Source organism: Schistocerca cancellata, chromosome 4 (genome assembly GCF_023864275.1).
Source record: "Schistocerca cancellata isolate TAMUIC-IGC-003103 chromosome 4, iqSchCanc2.1, whole genome shotgun sequence".
Lineage (NCBI taxonomy): Eukaryota > Metazoa > Arthropoda > Insecta > Orthoptera > Acrididae > Schistocerca > Schistocerca cancellata.
This window is the reverse complement of record NC_064629.1, coordinates 158,773,641-158,793,482: the sequence shown is the minus strand read 5'-3', so window position 1 is coordinate 158,793,482 and position 19,842 is coordinate 158,773,641.

The window sequence follows — 19,842 nt, the reverse complement described above, 5'->3', positions numbered from 1 at the left end:
CAGTAAAATTTGGAGGCGGTGGTGTTATGGTGTGGTCGTGTTTTTCATGGAGGGGGTTTGCACCCCTTGTTGTTTTGCGTGGCACTATCACAGCACAGGCCTACATTGATGTTTTAAGCACTTTGTTGCTTTCCACTGTTGAAAAGGAATTCGGGGACGGTGACTGCATCTTTCAACACGATCGAGCAACTGTTCATAATGAACGGCCTGTAGTGGAGTGGTTACACGACAATAACATCCCTGTAATGGACTGGCCTGCACAGAGTCCTAACCTCAATCCTATAGAACACCTTTGGGATGTTTTGGAACGCCGACTTCGTGCCAGGCCTCACCGATGGACATCGATACCTCTCCTCAGTGTAGCACTCCGTGGAGAATGGGCTGCCATTCCCCAAGAAACCTTCCAACACCTGACTGAACGTATGCCTGCGAGAGTGGAAGCTGTCATCAAGGCTACGGGTGGACCAACACCATACTGAATCCAGCATTACCGATGGAGGGCGCCACGAACTTGTAAGTCATTTTCACCCAGGTTTCCGGATACTTTTGATCACACAGTGTATGTGAAGTTAAAGGTAGTCCTGACAAACACTTTAATGTACAACAACATTGTATTTCCACCAAACACAGTAGCTGTATGAAGAGAAATGCTGAAAATGAGTGCTGACAAACGGTATTATTTGAGCAGACAGGTCCATCGTTAACTGTGCAATCATTCTTCTAGAACTTGTTTGAAATAATGGTGACCTGCAACATCCCCTTGGAGAATTTGAAGAATCCCCTTTTCAGACAGTTCTTGGAGAAGTACACAACACATCCAGTTCCAGATGAATCTACATTCTGAAAAAACTATTTATGCGTGTGCTATGAGGTGCTCAACAAAATACAAATTACTGTTGCTGGTCAAAGGGTCTAGGTTTCCATAGATGAAACTACCTATGTGGATGGGCACTATGTAGCAAATGTTGTTGTTGGAGTTCTAATAGTTGAAGGGCTTGGACAAATGTTCTCCCGAATGAGTAAAGCTCTCGGAAGAGTAAACAACTCGACGATCAACGTTTTGTTTCATAACTCTACGAAGCTACTGTAGCCTGATGGTGTGAACAGAGAAAACGTTTGCTGGGAGAAACAGTTGGTGCTTCATACATGACTAAAGCAGTCAAGAGGCTTCACATTCTCTACTCCTTTAGTGTGTACGTCACTTGCCTTGCACATGCATTGTACAGAGTTGCAGAAGTGGTGCGATCAAATTACCCTAATGTGGACAAATTTATTTCCTGTTGTAGGAAAATCTATGTGAAAGCTCCGTTACGGGTACAGAAATTCGAGGAACAAACACCTTCACTGCTCCTCCCCCGTCAGGCTGTTCTTACAAGATGGTATTCTTGGCTTAATGCTGCTGAGTATTCCTGCACCAACTACACCAAAATAACACTTTTATGAGCATGATAGCAATGAATCAAGCGCTATCAAAACTGTGAAAGAGGTCTTTAGAGGTAACTTGTCTCGATGATGATGATATTTGGTTTACGAGGCACTCAACTGCGCTGTCATCAGCGCCCATATAAAGTCCCAATTTTTACATAGCCCCATTTTTTACACAGTCCAATCTAGCCACTGTCACGAAAGATGTTGATGATGAAATGATGAGGACAACACAAACACCCAGTCCCCGGGCAGAGAAAATCTCCAACCCGGCCGGGAATCGTACCCGGGACCCCGTGATCCAGAGGCAGCAACGCTAGCCACTAGACCACGAGCTGCGGACAATTTGTCTCGAAACTTGGCATTAATCGACGCCAACTTTTCAGTGATATGAAAAGCCGTCAGATGACTTGAAGCTGCTCGTACTCAAATGTTGTGACGCCCTGGATATTGTGAAACATGTGCAGAGTCAGTCGGATCGAACTCGTGGTCATGTGGCTGACAAAGTGAACAACAAATTGTAAAATATTCTCCAGCGGAATAGTGGATATTCTGCAATGTGCAAAACTAGTGACCGTTTCTCTGTGGATGTCACAACATTTGAATACAATGGACCAAAGCTGGCCTGCAGTGACCTCACCACCTTGTGAGATACACTCCTCTGAAGCCCTGGGTTGTGAAGAGGAGCTTTTCCAAGAACAAAACAGCGACAACCGTGGTTCCTTGAAAATGGATAACCTGAGTATGCATCTTATGATTCAGTGCAACTCTGCAGAAACTGAAGATTGACAGGATGTGTTAAATAATTTCTGGTACTTTAAATAAGTTGTGTGCAATAGTAAAAACACGGTTTTATTGTTTGGATAGGTGTTATTGTTTTGACTATACTTCCTGTTTTTATCAGACAAATGCCGAAATTTCAAAAATAAGTGCTAGTTAGTTTCAAACGCTGCAAAAAGTAAGTACTATACTAAAATTGTTTGGAAGTGAATTTTGTGTTACATGGTGTACAAAAAATCAACAAGAATATTTTTGAATATGTAATTTTTGAGGGTTATACATATATAAGTTTTAGCTCATAAATGCTTGCCTATTTCGCTGCGTTTGAGGTCTTAAAAATCCGGGCCTTAGTCATCGTATACGTTCCTCGACTGTGCCGGAAATATGGCTTCTTGGATTTTTTACAATATTCCTTTTCGCTGAGCCCAATACCTTTTGTCTCTGCCTCCAATTACAGTTTATGTAGCTTACCTTTGACGCGCTCACTCTTACTCAACCTATGACAAATGTCAGACCCATGACAAACTGCGGCTAATCTTGAAATCTTCTTTATCTCTGCTGTTAATTCTGTTTGGCAAGAATACTATGCAAATGAGCAGTTCTGAAGAACGACATAGATCAGAGCTCTGTAAGGCATCAACTCTGTAAATGAGTTATAATTTCTAAGAATTCTTTCGGTTCTTTTGATCCTGGTATTTACTCCCGAGGAAACTACATGAGTCATTCCAGACGTAGAGTCTTATCAGTGGCGGAGTAAGAGGGTGATTCGCCACGGGCCTCCCCCCGCCCCCCGCCCAGGACCAGACCATTAATCAATTTCCAAACAATGCAAAATATGTGCAGTAAGTAAGAGACAGCTTGGAGTTCTAGGCCCTGTACGTATGCAAAATATAAACATAGGTACCAACTTACCTATTATCGTTCCATGACAGTTGTCAATGGGTGTGTTTAGAATCTTTAGAATTTTTGTAAAACATTGTATGAAACTTAAAAACTGTAGATTGGTAACCAGTTGTCTGCTAGACGCAGTTATTCTACATGAAACGTTCCTCGATACCTATGCTATCTGTGCAGGTGTACTACAAGTCCAGTTAAAAATGCGCGCGTAAGTGCAGTGAAGAGCTTACCAGTGACTGATCAATAACTAAATTATTACATTCTGAAAATTAGTTAATGAATAGTTATACATAATTATTATATAGTTTATTTTAGGAATATGAAAATCCAACTAGATGAAATAGAGTAGAGTCATCTAATTTAAAGCCATATTGACCATTAATCGACCAGGACGGTTTCAAAAATATGAAAAGGTTTTCGGATACCACCACCACTCACAAAATTTGTTGACTAGTAAATTATTTAGTTAGCGAAATTTGTCGGGGTGATAGCTCATCATCAAACTGTATTGGCATTACAAAAACATTTAACGTAAGTGTATATAGATATTAAAGTTTCTTTACATTACTTGTGCTTATTCTGTAGAAATGAGGAGAGAGGAGCATAACCTAGTACGAGGCGACGTCACTTTGTGTATTGATCTGTTGTTCACATGAGAATTTTTGTAAAACAATCACTCACTTTGTTATTGTAGCGTGGCGTTATTCTTCTGATGTTATGAGGTATCGCTATTTCCATAGCTCTCTTGAATTTCTCCATCATTGTTCACAAACTTCACACGATAACACAAACCAAATCGATGCTGATCTGAAAACCTTTTCATAAAGTCATCTAGGTTTAAGCAACGGTTTCTAATAACGGTAGACATTAAGATCAACACTAAAGTCATGTAGATTTTATACGCCGGATCTAATTGTAAAAAAGTTTTGCAACTTTTTTCTATGTTAGGAAAGACTGCAAGGATATGTTAGAAGATATTCAACAACAGCTGAAAAAAGATGGGCTGGCTATTGAAATGGAGGGCTCTAGGTTATGTCAATGCCGCGTCAAGGTCAAGTGTACATGGAGAGTAACGAAAACTAAGAGAAGTCAATACAAAACCTCTACTCAGTCGCTATGTTAAAAGTTCCATAAATCTTTGTGGAGTTCATGTATTCTCATGTGTTCCCTCTAACGTCACCTGTTTTGGAACCTTAGAGAAATTATATTCATTCTTCTCGTCTTTTACATATGTATTGATGGAAAGTACTTGTAGGGGAAAGAAAAAACAGGAAAAAGTTTGAAACGATTGCCTGATACTCGCTGGAGTGCTCACTACAATTCAGTTACGTCATAGAACAATTGTGGGCACTTAGGAACACACGCAAGATTCATCTGAGGCAAACCGTGATACTAGATCTGCATCAAGCTTGCTTCTTCCAGCTGTACGCGATTTTACCTTTTTGAGGTACATAAACTTTTGGTACACGATGCTAGAGGAACTAAATTTAGTCCAACAATATCTACAGTCTTCAAAAATTACTTTGGATAAAGGACTAGCGAAATTAAAAACCCTGAATGAATTTTTAATGATGGACCAACAACAATAATAGACAGTACTGTTTCTTTTGACAGTAAAAATGCAGTGGTCATTAACATTGACCGACGAGGAATAAAGAAGTAAATAAAACAACACCTGATGAAGTATCGCATGACGCTGGATTATCGATTCAAGGAGTTTACTGATCAATGTTTGAATGCATAGAGAGATTTCTACAAGAATTGTTACAATGACGCACAGCCATGGAAAAAATCACCAGAATTCTCCAAATCGTTGAAACAAAATTTATACCTGAAGCTTTCGCTGACGTTCTGGCTGAAACAATGGAGAACCTTGCAGAAATTTACGATATATTTGATAAGGAGTGGGTGCATAAAATGGAAATGAGCGTATAGCATCGTTGGCCAGGAGGCCCCGTCTGAGGAAGTTCGGCCCCCAAGTGCAAGTCTAATTTCAGTCAACGCCACATTGGGCGACTGGCGTGTCGATGATGAGGATGAAATGATGATGATGACAGCACAAAACCAAATCCCCGAGCGGAGAAAATCTCCAAGACCGCAGGGAATCGAACCCAGGCCAGCTTGCATGGGAGGCGAGCACGGTACCACCCAGCTAAGCAGGCGGACGGGAGTGGATGCAGAAAATAATAAAGAGATATCGTAGGCATCTACGAGAATCCAATGCGAGTGTGGACGTTGTTGCTAGATGGACAGCCCAACAAATCATTCAGTTTCCAAGTAAATGGAACTTCAGTGAATCATTGACTAGGAGACGTTTTTCTAAACTGAAACTAATAAACAATTATCTTCGTACTACATCAATACTCCGTAAGCCACCTGACGGCGTGTGGCGTAGGGTACTTACGGTGCTACGAAGTGAGTCCCCGTTTCCTGTTGCACTTGCGAGTGGCGCGTGGGAAGAATGATTGTTGGCAAGCCCCTGTATGAGCTCGAATTTTCTCGTTGTATCATTTCGCGATACGTATGTGGGAGTAAGCAATTTGCTGTCCGACTCTTCCCAGAAAGTACTCACTCGAAATTTCAGTAGTAAACGTCTCCGTGATGTGCAACGCCTCTCTTGTAGCGTCTGCTCGAAAATGGTTCTAATGGCTCTAAGCACTATGGGACTTAACATCTGAGGTCATCAGTCCCCTAGACTTAGAACTACTTAAACCTAACTAACCTAAGGACATCACACACATTCATGCCTGAGGCAGGATTCGAATTTGCGACCGTAGCAGCAACATGGTTCCGGACTGAAGCTTCTAGAACCGCTCCGCTACAGCGGCCGGCCTAGCGTCTGCTACTGGAGTTCGTTGAACATCTCTGTAACGCTCTCACGCCGACCAAACGATCCCATGATTAAACGCATCGCTTTTCGTTGCATCTTCTCTAACTCTTCTATCAGTCCCACCTGGTAAGGGTCTCAGGTTGATTGTGGGGAGGGCGAGCCAAAGGTTGCGTTTCAGTGGCAGGACACTTAGAAGATGCAACAAGTCCACTAAAGGGACAGCTTACACTACACTCGTTCGTCCTCTGTTAGAATATTGTTGCGCGGTGTGGGATCCTTACCAGGTGGTATTGGCGGAGGACATCGAAAGGGTGCAAAAAAGGGCAGCTCGTTTTGTATTATCACGTAATAGGGGAGAGAGTGTGGCAGATATGATACGCGAGTTGGGATGGAAGTCATTAAAGCAAAGACGTTTTTCGTCGCGGCGAGATCTATTTACGAAATTTCAGTCACCAACTTTCTCTTCCGAATGCGAAAATATTTTGTTGAGCGCAACCTACGTAGGCAGGAATTATCATCAGAATAAAATAAGAGAAATCAGTGCTCGAACAGAAAGGTTTAGGTGTTCGTTTTTCCCGCACGCAGTTCGGGAGTGGAATGGTAGGGAGATAGTATGATTGTGGTTCGATGAACCCTCTGCCAAGCACTTAAATGTGAACTGCAGAGTAATCATGTAGATGTAGATGTAGACCAGTATTCAAGAATCAACCGAACAAGTGCCTTGCAAGTCACTTCTTTCGTGAATGAGTTACATTTCCTTAATATTCTTGCTGTGAATCTGTCTGGCATCTGCTTTTCCTGCTATCTGTTTTATGTGGACGTTCCACTTAAGGTAGCTTTATATAGTTACTCCTAGATTTTTTACGGTAGATATTGTTTCCAGCAATTTGTCATCGGTAGTGTAGTTGTGCAGTGATAGATTTCTTTTCCAACGTATGGCAACATGTGACGTTTATTGATGTGCAGGGTCAACTGACAGATCCTGCACCATTCATCAATCATATGTAGGTCATTTTGCAAATCGATGCTATCTTCTGGCTTTGCTAATTTCTTGTAGGTCTTAAAGGGCTTCCGACGCTTTCAAGTAGATCATTTATACTGGGTGAACATTAATAAAACTGACAAACTGGAGGGACGGATTCATGAGTAGAAATGGAGTAAAAGAAAAGCCCTATAAACACGTGCCCGGAAAAGCACCGTTGCCCCGGTAGATGGCGCTGGCGAACGACAGTTCCTCTGACCACGTGCTGTGTGTTCCTTGTGTGTTGCAGGCTGTGTTGATTAACGCAGCGTACTGTAAGCAGCAAAAAAATGGTTCAAATGGCTCTGAGCACTATGGGACTTAACATCTGAGGTCATCAGCCCCCTAGAACTTAGAACTACTTAAACCTAACTAGCCTAAGGACATCACACACATCCATGCCCGAGGCAGGATTCGAACCTGCGACCTTAGCGGTCGCGCGATTCCAGACTGAAGCGCCTAGAACCGCTCGGCCACACCGGCCGGCTGTAATCAGTAGAATGGTCCGGTATTCATATCGCTAACCAGCCGGGATGGTGTTTGCTCTCACAGGCATCAACCACGTCACACAATATTTCAAGTCCTTTTTGGGCGTTTCTGTGATATGGGGTCCTTTCACACAGACGAACGTACAGGGAGCCGTCAGGCTGTGCGTACACCAGATTTTAGGACCAGATTCAAAAGGATGTTGAGACGAACCCTAGTACAAGCTCCACTTAGTGATTTTATGCAAGACCAGAGCCTCATAGGGTTTATAGTCAGATCGATTGACAAAGTTTTAGTTTCAAAGTCATTTAACGCTTATCTCAAGTGCTCTCATTTTCACTCTGTTCAGCGTTTGTTTGTCAGCTGGTTCTGACTTCTCTTGAATGTGTGATGAAGCTCTCTTTGTTTACGTAGCAGTTTTCCAATACAGCTATTAAACCACTGTGGATCTCTCCCATCCCCTAAGACCTTGCTCGGAACATACTTGCCTAAGGCATATGAACAACAACGACTAGCCAGTCTGTCCATTTCATCAATTAAAAGAAAATTTCAGATGAAATAGATTTCGATGACGTTATTAAGAATTTCGGTAAAAAAGGCACGAAAACATGAACTACAGTAATATCAATAATAACCACTGTCTCGTACATAAGTTATGAAACTAAGTAATATTATAATTGAACAAGCTTTGTTTCTAAAGGTTTAAAATACAAGGTAATTTTCTTATTCTATTCTTTATTATTTCTTTGCACTCCACCTGATAGTTGCTGTGCTAAATAATGACTCGTATTCTAAGTTTTTCACCTATATATTTAAGTATGTACACTCATCAGCTAGAACATTATGACCACCTACGTAATAGGCGGTATGTCCATCTTTGGTACGGATAACAGCGTGGTGGCATGGAAGCAATGAGGCCTTGGTAGGTCGCTGGAGAGCGTTTGGCACCACATCTGCACACACGTATCACCTAATCCCTGTAAATTCCGGGGAGGGGGCGTTGAAATCTGACGCCACGTTCAATCACATGCCAGATATGTTCCATCGGGTTTAGATCTGGAGAGTTGGAGGGCACCACATCAACTGGAAGTGTCCACTGTGGTCCTCGAACCACTCCATCACACTCCTGGCTTTGTGACATAGCGCATAATCTTGTTGAAGAATGTCACTACCGTCGGGAAACATGATCGTCATGAATGGGTATACGTGGTCTGCAACCAGTGTACGATACTCCTTGGCCGTCATGGTGTCTTGTGCGAACTTCACTGGACCCATGGATGCCCATGTCCATGTTTCCCAGAGCATAATGGAGCCGCATGAAGAAGGTATCTGGATTCATCAGATCATGCAACGCTCTGCCACTGCGCCAACGTCTAGTGCCAATGGCCACGTGCCCATTTCAGTCGTAGTTGTCTTTGTCATGTTGTTAACATTGGCAAATACATGGATCGTCGGCTGCGGGATCCCATTCTTAGGTGTGTTCGGTGCTATGTGTATTCAGACACACTTGTACTCTGCCCAGCATTAAAGTCTGATGTTAGTTCCGCCACAGTTCACCTCCTGTCCTGTTTTACCAGTCAGGCTAGCCTACGAAGTCCGACATCTGTAATGAGAGGTGGCCGCCCAAACCCACGGCTTCTGGATTTATTTTTTATTTATTTATTGTCCCGTGTTACCAAATGAAGGAGAAGTCTCCATGGTCATGGAATGAGTCAATACATGAAATTATAACACGGTAGTAGAAACAGATGAAATGAAATATAAAAAACATATTCAGGCGACAAGTCGTAAGTTTAAATAAAGAAAATAAACAATGTAACACTGGAATTTGCTTAATTTTTTAGCTCTTCCAGGAGCTCCTCGACGGAATAGAAGGAGTGAGCCATGAGGAAACTCTTCAGTTTGGGCTTAAAAGAGTTTGGACTACTGCTAAGATTGTTGAGTTCTTGTGGTAGCTTATTGAAAATGGATGCAGCAGAATACTGCACTCCTTTCTGCACAAGAGTCAAGGAAGTGCATTCCACATGCAGATTGGATTTCTGCCTAGTATTAACTGAGTGAAAGCTGCTAACTCTTGGGAATAGGCTAATATTGCTAGCAACAAACGACATTAAAGAAAATATATACTGTGAGGGCAATGTCAGAATTCCCAGACTATTGAATAGGGGTCGACAAGAGGTTCTCGAACTTACACCACATATAGCTCGAACAGCCCGTTTTTGAGCCAAAAATACCCTTTTTGAATCAGAAGAATTACCCCAGAAAATAATACCATACGACATAAGCGTATGAAAATATGCGAAGTAGACTACTTTTCGTATTGAACTGTCACTTATTTCAGATACTGTTCTAATGGTAAATAAAGCAGCATTTAGTTTCTGAACAAGAGCCTGGACATGGGCTTTCCACAACAGCCTAGTATCTATCCGTATGCCTAGGAACTTGAACTGTTCCGTCTCGCTTATAATATGCCCATTCTGTCTGATCAAAATATCGGTTCTTGTTGAATTGTGAGGTAGAAACTGTAAAAACTGAGTCTTACTGTGACTTAGCATCAAATTATTTTCCACAAGCCATGAACTTATTTCATGAACTACATTATTTGATTATCGTTTCAATATTACACACAAGATCCTTCACTACCAAGCTGGTGTCATCAGCAAACAGAAATATTTTTGAATCACCTGTTATACTAGAAGGCATATCATTTATATAAATAAGAAACAGCAGTGGCCCCAGCACCGACCCTTGGGGAACGCCCCACTTAACAGTGCCCAATTGGGACTGAACATCACTACCACTCTCAATATTGCGGAGAATTACCTTCTGCTTTCTGTTCTTAAAATAAGAGGCGAACCAATTGTAAGCTACTCCTCTTACTCCATAATGGTCCAACTTCTGCAGTAATATTTTGTGGTCATCACAGTCGAAAGCCTTCGTTAAATGAAAGAAAACACCTAGCGTTCGCAACCTTTTATTTAATCCGTCCAAAACCTCACAGAGGAAAGAGAATATAGCATTTTCAGTTGTTAAACCATTTCTAAAACAAAACTGTACATTTGACAGCAAGTTATGTGAATTTAAATGCTCCAGTAACCTTGTATATACAACCTTCTCGATAACTTTAGCAAACACCGATGGCATAGAAATAGGTCTAAAATTGTCAACATTATCCCTGTCTCCCTTTTTATAAAGTGACTTCACTACCGAGTACTTTAATCGGTCAGGAAACCGACCACTCCTAAAGGAAAAGTCACAGATATGGCTAAGTACTGGGCTAACATACATAGAACAATACTTCAGTATTCTGCTAGATACACCGTCATATCCATGAGAGTTCTTGTTCTTTAGTGATTTAATTATTAACTCAATCTCCGTCTTGTCAGTATCATGGAGGAGCATTTCAGGTAACAGTCTCGGAATACTTTTTTCTAAGAGCGCTATATGATTCCCTGTTGGGACTAGGTTTTTATTTAGTTCACCTGCTATATTCAGAAAGTGATTATTAAATACTGTACATATATGCGACTTATCAGTAACACGGACATTCCCACTACGCACTGATTCTATATCCTCGACCTGTCTCTGCAGACCAGCCACTTCCTTTACGACTGACCATATGGTTTTAATTTTATCCTGAGACTTAGCTATTCTATCTGCATACCACATACTTTTAGCCTTCCTAATAACATTTTTAAGCACCTTACAATACTGTTTGTAATGGGCTGCTGCATTTAGATTCTGACTGTTTCTAACGTTTTGATGTAATTGCCACTTTGTTCTACAAGATATTCTTATCCCTCTAGTCTGCCACCGAGGCTGCCTGTTTGTGCTAGTACCCTGTTTTGAACGTTCTAACGGAAAGCAACTTTGAAAGAGCACGAGAAAAGTCTTGAGAAAAGCATTATATTTATCATCTACTGTATCAGCGCTATAAACATCTTGCCACTCTTGTTCCTTGATAAGGTTTACAAAGGTCTCTACAGCAAGTGGATCAGCTTTCCTAAACAGTTGATAACTATATTTAACATGTGTTGCAGCACAAAAATCTTTTAGAGTTAAAATTTGTGCATCATTATCTGAAAGTCCATTCACCTTTTTGCTAACAGAATGCCCTTCTAGTAATTAGGAATGAACAAAAATGTTGTCTATGGATGTTCTACTGTTCCCTTGCACTCTCGTTGGAAAGAATACGGTTTGCATAAGATTATATGAATTAAGTAAGTCTACCAGCATCCTTTTCCTTGCACAATCACTTATACAATTAATGTTGAAGTCACCACATATAACCAACTTTTTGTATTTCCTGTAAAGTGAACCAAAAACCTCCTCTAGCTTTAACAAAAATGTTGTGAAATCAGAGTCTGGGGATCTATAAGTAACAACAGTTAGGAGTTTAGCTCCATTAAATTTAACCACACCTGCACAACATTCAAACACCTTTTCAGTGCAGTACTTTGAAACAAAGGTTTCGCTTTGGTTTCGTCCATGTTGAAGACACTCAACACAGCACTCCTCGAACACCCGACAAAGCGTGCAGTTTCCGATACGCCTGAGCCGAGCCTCCGGGCCATCACAATCTGCCCTCGGTCAGATTCAGATAGATCGCGCGCCTTCCCCATTGTACACCCGGACAGCACGCTCGCTGCTACTGCATGCACCGTGCATGCGTCTGACTAGCAGTCATTCCTCGGCAGGTGACGCTGCTATCGCCTGGACGGGTTTATAGTAGCTCGCTGGTCATAATGTTCTGGCTGATCAGTGTATATTACGATTACTAGAGCCTAGAGTACACATCTTATAAATAGTTAATTCTTTTGTTGGTCATTACATTCATAATATTCCGTGTTCACAAAATGTACATAACAAATACATCAGTTTCTAAGCAGATCAGGGGCCTCATTTAGTTCTGCAACTCCGGTGCGTCGGATCATTACAATGTTTTTAATAATGAATTATTGCCGTGGTTTTTACCAACAGCTCCATTGACCTGAACGTAAACACCCGCGGCTCCTTTCACACATGACATACGACTCGAAGTGTGGAGTAAATAACCGTAAGTTTCGAAACAAATGAATAATAGTATTTATTTCTTCAGCTGATGACATAACGCATTTTAATCAGCTTTTAATTATTCTTGCAACGAAATCAGTGGGAAGGATAAGCTTGCTTCTTTATCATCAGTTTTTCAAATCTCGGCACAAGACTGGAAACTGCGACTGGCCATCTCCTGCCTCACATTTATTCACATCTATATTTCGTGTTGATGACTGCCAGTGCTGAAAAACCTACCTCGTAAATAGGATGTTACAAAGGGTATCAAAACTCGTAGGACCTTGTTATCTACTTACGGCTGCTCCTGCTTCACCAAGCTCCAAAACTCGAGCAGTAATGAGGAAACGAACTTCGATTTCAATGTGGATTATATCAGTATCGATAAATTGATGTTCTTCAGTGGTAAGTGTGGATAGAAGTTCTGTACTGAAAGAATCTTTGATCAAGTTTTGTTGATTAACTTGTTCTAGAAAGCACTTTGGAAAGTAATCATTGAGTCCAGTTAAATGATCCACACAGACCTTAATTCTTCACTCAGAAGATTCATTGTCTGCTAAACCTGTGTGAAGGGCAGAGTAAGCGTAGTGAATATCTTTATCATTCAACTTTTTCTTCCACAGGAGTAGTTTGTTTCTGAAAGCTGAAATTTTGTCTGACAGTTGAAGAATATTAGTCTCATTATCGTGGAGGGATATATTTAATGTACTGAGTTTTTCAAAGATGTCATAACGCTACACCAGATTCACTGTCTACGAACTACCTTTGAGACTGGACGCAATGAGTTAATGTTAGTCAAGAATGCCTTTAAGGCGACAAAGGCGTCATTATCAATACCTCAGTGAGTTTGAACGAGGTCGTGTAATAAGGCTATGAGAAGCTGGATGTTGCTTCTGCGTTATTACAGAAAGACTTGGCAGGAATATAGACAGTGTGCATGAATGCTGACAGCCGTGGTCACGAGAATGAACGGTCGCAAGAAGACCGGGCTCCAGATGGCCACGTGGCACTAAGGAGAGGGTTGACCATCGTGTTCAGCGTATCGCTTTGTCGCATCCTACTGCATTTGCAGCAGCAATGTTAACAAGAGTCGGCACCACACTGTTACAAATCGGATACATCAAGGACAGTTCCGAGCCAGACGCCCTGTAGCGTGTATTCTACTGACCCCAAATAATCACCATTTGGGACTTAAGTGGTGTCATACGAGAGCTCATTGGGGATAATGATGGAGGTCTTTTGAGTTTTCTTACGAAATCTGATTCTGTTTGGGTCAGTGGTAGCCTTGTGTTGCAGAGGAGGAGGCCAGTTGAGGACCTGAACTCAACCTGTCTGTGTGCTACACACACTGGACCTACACCTGGAGTTATGGTCTGGGGTGCAATTTCGTATGAAAGCAGGAGCACTTTCGTGGTTATCCCACGCACCCTGACTGCAAATCTGTACGTCAATATGGGGATTCGACCTGTTGTGCTATCATTCACGAACAGCATTATAGGAAGTGTTTTCCCACAGGACAAGGCTCGTTCACATACCGCTGTTGTAACCTAACGTCTCTATTGGGTGTCATGTTGCCTTGGCCTGCTGGATCACCAGATCTGTCTCCAATCGTGCACATATGGGACATGTCATCGGATACAACTCTAGCCTCATCCACAAACAGCGTTAACTCTCTCTGAATTGACCGACTAAATTCAACAGGCATATAACTCCATACGACGAACTGACATCCGGCACCTGTACAACACAGTGCATGAACGTTTGCGTGCTCGCGTTCAACATTCTGGTGGTTGCGCCGGTTATTAATAGGCCAGCATTTCACATTTGCAATGGCTTATCTTACGATTACATTAACCTGTGATCTTTCAATGTTAATCATTTAAATATGTCGCCCAGACAAATGTATTCCCGAAATTTCGTCAGTCTACATTAATTATTTTTTGGAGCTGCGATTTTTTCCGTCAGTGTAAATCAGTAAGGAGTCGTAATCTTGCTGGACAAGAATATGTGATCTTTTTGGGTTCAATAGAACCGTAGTGCGTACGTTATGGTTTACAAAATATAACACAGTCTTCGCAGTGTTGCGAGGTGAGTCAGCCTGGCAGGGTGTGGAAACACTTGACACAGCAGCACCCAAGATTTAAATGCCCTAAGCCTTTCCAAACCAGCGGCCATAGAAATGTTTATTGTACGTGCTGCAAGGCACAGCAAAGCCCAAAGAAGCACAGCTCAGAAGCATCTAAATACCTAGCCATTTATACTAAAGTCACCTCTGTTAGTATTACAGCTCTGTCATCACCGAGCTGTGTCGCTTGGCCGCCATCTGGAATCCTGTTCGTGAACCACAGTCCGACGCTGTATCAGGTCACTCTACCCTGAGACCACGGGACCTGGTGCTACCGCTAAAACTGGACATCACCGGCCTTGGGAAGCAACTCGCCAGCCGTTGACTAGGGGCAGTGGGGCACTACCATTACGTCTCTGGCATGCTCCTCTCTGGACAGCATGGGGTGCGTGAGCTGTGCCACAACGCACAAGATCACATGGTGCGGGCTGTAATGAAGCAATTGGAATTAGATGCTGTTGAGCTGGTGCTGCGGGTCGTCTTCCCCCTCCCACCAACCCATCTCCAATAAACTGCTCACACTGGTGTCAGGGTACTGGCGTCGCCTTTTTAGCACATCTGAACCTATAGCCTACATTATGGTGAGTCAATAAATTTAACTGCTGTTGTCAAAGTGTCTTTTTCATGGAAAAGAAGCTAGACTACATTCTTTTTCTAAGGTGAATTTTGTTAAAAATAAGGTACTGGTGGATTTGTCAGACTTTAGAGGTAATGGGGGACAGGATTGGATAGTACCTACTAGATGTATGTAGTGTAACTTGGAAGGTCATTCAGCAACGCGTACAGGATCAGCAACAGTAGTGAGGTACTCTCAAGAGTTGTGAACCCCCAGGGGGGCATGACTATCTTGAAAACACCACCTTGTTGACGGCCTTAGAAATAATTTGAAATTAATTTAAGGTATAAGTCATTTTGACACCTACAGCTGTTCAGAGTTTTTAGGATACACATTTCTTTATTTCATCATTTACTTGAGCAGTATATGCTTATGTCAGAATGTGATCTTTGTCAAGTGCTTTAAAATCAAAGCTCCATCTGTGTTTCACAGTCATTGAAACAATACGGAAGTAGAATCGAAACTCTCCCATACATATGCTACACACCGAGCACTGGTTGGCGCACTGGACTCGCATTCGGTGGGATGACGGCTCAAACTCCCGTCCTGCCATCCTGATTTTGATTTAGGTTTTCCATGATTTCCCTAAATCTCTTCAAGCAAATTCCGGGATAGTTCCTTTGAATGGGCACGGCCGACTTCCTTCGCCATCCTTCCCTAATCCGATGGGACCGATGACCTTGCTGTTTGGTCTCCTTCCGCCAAAGCAACCAAACAACCAACATGTGCTGCATAACCGCTTTATACGTTGAAGCGACATCAGAACAAGATGACCATTTCTTCACTGATAACATGGGGTGTGCCTGCACCTGTTCTGATGCTGTCTTCAGTTGTATAGCGGGTGATGCAGCACGTATGTAATTTTGTTCCCTCTCCCATGTTGTTTCAACTGCTGTCAGGTGAAAGTGTAGCTTAGATTTTTGAAGCCCTGCATAATGCCCGCACGCAAGAGCATCCGATGGTGTACAACTTAAAGTACTATGACCTGCGTACGTAGCGCAAGCGTAGTTGTAGCAAATTTGCATTCGAAACTCAAAATGAAGTTGCCTGACTATTTTGATATCAATGTAACACTTCGTTTTCGAAGAATCTTATTGCGGCTTCGTCTCAAAATTTTAAAAAAGAATAGTAACGCAATGGATTTTATGTTTACCAAGCAAAAATTCCAGTTCAAGCCTTTCGCAGTATTAGCGCTGTTGTTTTGTGAGTTGTTAGGTGAACTAGATATGTGACAATAGAACGTCGCATCAACATGCATTAATCTTTGGATACACATTAATTATTTTTAAATAAATTCAAATAGTTTTTTTAAGATCAGTTGTCACCGTGATCACTTTCCAGGTCATTAAGTATCGTACTTTTCACTGACAGACAACTTACAGTTCCTTACCTTTCAGAAATATCAAAATAATCTGTCATAAGTTTACTTCGTCGTAATATCTAAAGACCAGAGATCAGGGCGCTGATGACCTCGATGTTGAGCGCCCATAAACCCCAACACACACACACCAGAGATCAGTCAACTGTGATAGCTTTACCTCGTACTTGCATTTAAGTTTTAATTTTGGATAGTGAGTACCTTTTGAATTATTTTCCACCCCGATAGCTGAGTGGTCAGCGTGACGGATTGCCGTCCTGCGGGCCCGGGATCGATTCCCGGATGGGTGGGGGATTTTCTCCGCTCAGGGACTGGGTGTTGTGATGTCTTCATCATCATTTCATCCCCATCCGGCGTGCAGGTCGCCCAATGTGGCGTCGCACCAAGGCGGCCGAACCTGCCCCGCAAGGGGCCTCCCGGCCAATGACGCCAAACGCTCATTTCCATTTTTTTAAATTATTTACCCATAGACATAGTGCAAAACAATTTCAAGGAAAACATCTTTAATAAAATGCGCTACACGAACGCATTTTTATTTTCGACACTTTAAATTCATTTATTGCAGATCGCAATGTACAAGTCATTGCCGGGCAATACAAATTTAAGTTACTCAGCATGTATGTGCAAGCAGCCATGCCCAAAACAGAACTGTTAGAAAGTTATCATTAATATGTTTTCTTTTAGTATGCCATTAACAGAGAACGGAGTTCTTGGCAAAGCTTCACATTTCTTCTAGCGATGATCCGCTGTCGGCTCGGAGATAATGCGATCCAGCAACTTCACGACATTATTGCACCATGCCCAAAAGATCCGTCAGTATAAACCAAGTCTCCAAGTCGAGCTTGAAAGAAATAGAAGACACCGACAAACGTTTTGAAAGCTTTTGTGAATACAAGTTATAAAATAAAATTTATCAACATGCTAAGAAATAGAATGTGCGCCTGCAAAGTTCTGCGAATGGTTCAGAAAATATAGGAAAGAAGAGTTACAAACAAAATACCGTCACTGGCCTTCAAAGTAATCGCTGTTAGTATCAGGACACTTCTGAAAGCGGCTGTAAAGGTACTAGGAACTGTTAGCAAACGCTTCGTGTGCAATCAGTGGAAGCACCATGGCCACGCATTGTTGGATATCCGCATCATTGCAGGAGATGAGACGCGGCGCTGCCTTTACGATCCGGAGACTGTAACCTCCCCTTTCCTAATCGGACTATTGGACTGCGATATAACTGACCGTGATCGCGTATGCCAAATGAAATTTTACAGTGAGTAAGGCTGTTGCTGCCGAAGGAAAATACTACCCGTTAGTAGGAGGAAAGTGTACAACAGACCCTTCTGAAGGAAGAATCTATTCTAAACCAAATCTAAATACTGATTATAATTTGAAATGGTTGGAAATTTAGTGCATTCGTCACGAACCATACAGGGGGGAAAGGAGTACCACGTAATACTTAATACAAAGGAAATACTGATAAGCAAAAAAAGGATAATTAAACGGTCGCCAGCCTACTAGGGCAATGAATGTCCAAAATCCTAAGTAAGATAACGGCAAAGAAAATTAAACAAATAATCACTGGCATGGCAACAGAACTTTGTCACGCTTTTCCACAACACAACAGTCCATAAGAAAGTAGATGAATCAAAAAGCACTGCGTTTGCTGTCGCTTATTCTGAACTACTAAATTTTGAAAGTAATGTTAAAAGATTGTGCACTCTTAATTTGTGCTGTATCTTTAGATATTACTTTTGCCAGCGAAATTTTACGTTACTTTAAGTGATTGAAGTTGATAATCAAAATTGTAATTAGTTAATCCTCTGTTGCGGAATTCAAGACTGAACAATTGCTGAAGCAACAAAATTTAGACTGAAACTGGTCATTAGCAAACAAACAAAACTGGCAGTAAATAGTAAATCAGTTTTCGTATTTTTACGACACTTGGTGACTGCATGGAGCAGACGACACTCGGTGATTGCATGGCAAGGAGAGCGACCCTACCTGGTAATAATGTCTGAAGACAATGACAACACAGGTGCTTTACAAGCTTTAACTATACACCTCAAAAAAGTTTTGCATCACCTCACTTCCGAGAGTTCCGGAACCTGTACAGAAAATTAGAATAGAGATCAACATAAACATCGTTTCCGCCTTTTTTATTGCTCACGAAAACCACACATTCATGTTGTACCACCATACAGCGAGACCTTCAGAGGTGGTGGTCCAGGTTGCTGTACACACCGGTACCTCTAATACCCAGTAGCACGTCCTCTTGCATTGATGCATGCCTGTATTTGTCGCGGCATACTATCCATAAGTTCATCAAGGCACTGTTGGTCCAGATTGTCCCACTCCTCAACGGCGATTCGGCGTACATCCCTCAGAGTGTGTTGGTTCACGTCATCCATAAACAACCCTTTTCAATCTATTCCAGGCACCTCCGATAGGTTTCATGTCTTGAGAACATGCTGGCCACTCAAGTCGAGCGATGTCGTTATCCTGAAGGAAGTCATTCACAAGATGTGCACAATGGGGACGGCAATTGTCGTCCATGAAGACGAATGCCTCGCGAGTATGCTGCCCATATGATTGCACTATCGGTCGGAGGATAGCATTAACGTATCGTACAGCCATTACGGTGCCTTCCATGACCACCAGCGGCGTACGCCGGCCCCCCATAATGCCACCCCAAAACATCAGGGAACCTCCACCTTGCTGCACTCGCTGGAGAGCGTGTCCAAGGCGTTCAGCCTGACTGGGTAGCCTCCAGACACGTTTCCGACGATTGTCTGGTTGAAGGCATATGCGACACTCATCGGTGAAGAGAACGTGATGCCAATCCTGAGCGGTCCATTCGGCATGTTGTTGGGCCCATCTGTATCGCGCTGCATGGTGTCGTGGTTGCAAAAATGGACCTCACCATGGACGTTGGGAGTGAAGCTGCGCGTCATGCAGCGTATTGCACACAGTTTGAGTCGTAACACGGCGTCCTGTGGCTGCACGAAAAGCATTATTCAACATGGTGGCGTTACTGTCAGGGTTCCTCCGAGCCGTAATCCATAAGTAGCGGTCATACACTGCAGTAGTAGCCCTTGGGCGGCCTAAGCGAGGCATGTCATCCACAATTCGTGTCTCTCTGTACCTCCTCCATGTTCAAACAACATCGCTTTGGTTCACTCTGAGACACCTGGACACTTCCCTTGTTGAGAGCCCTTCCTGGCACAAAGTAACAATGCAG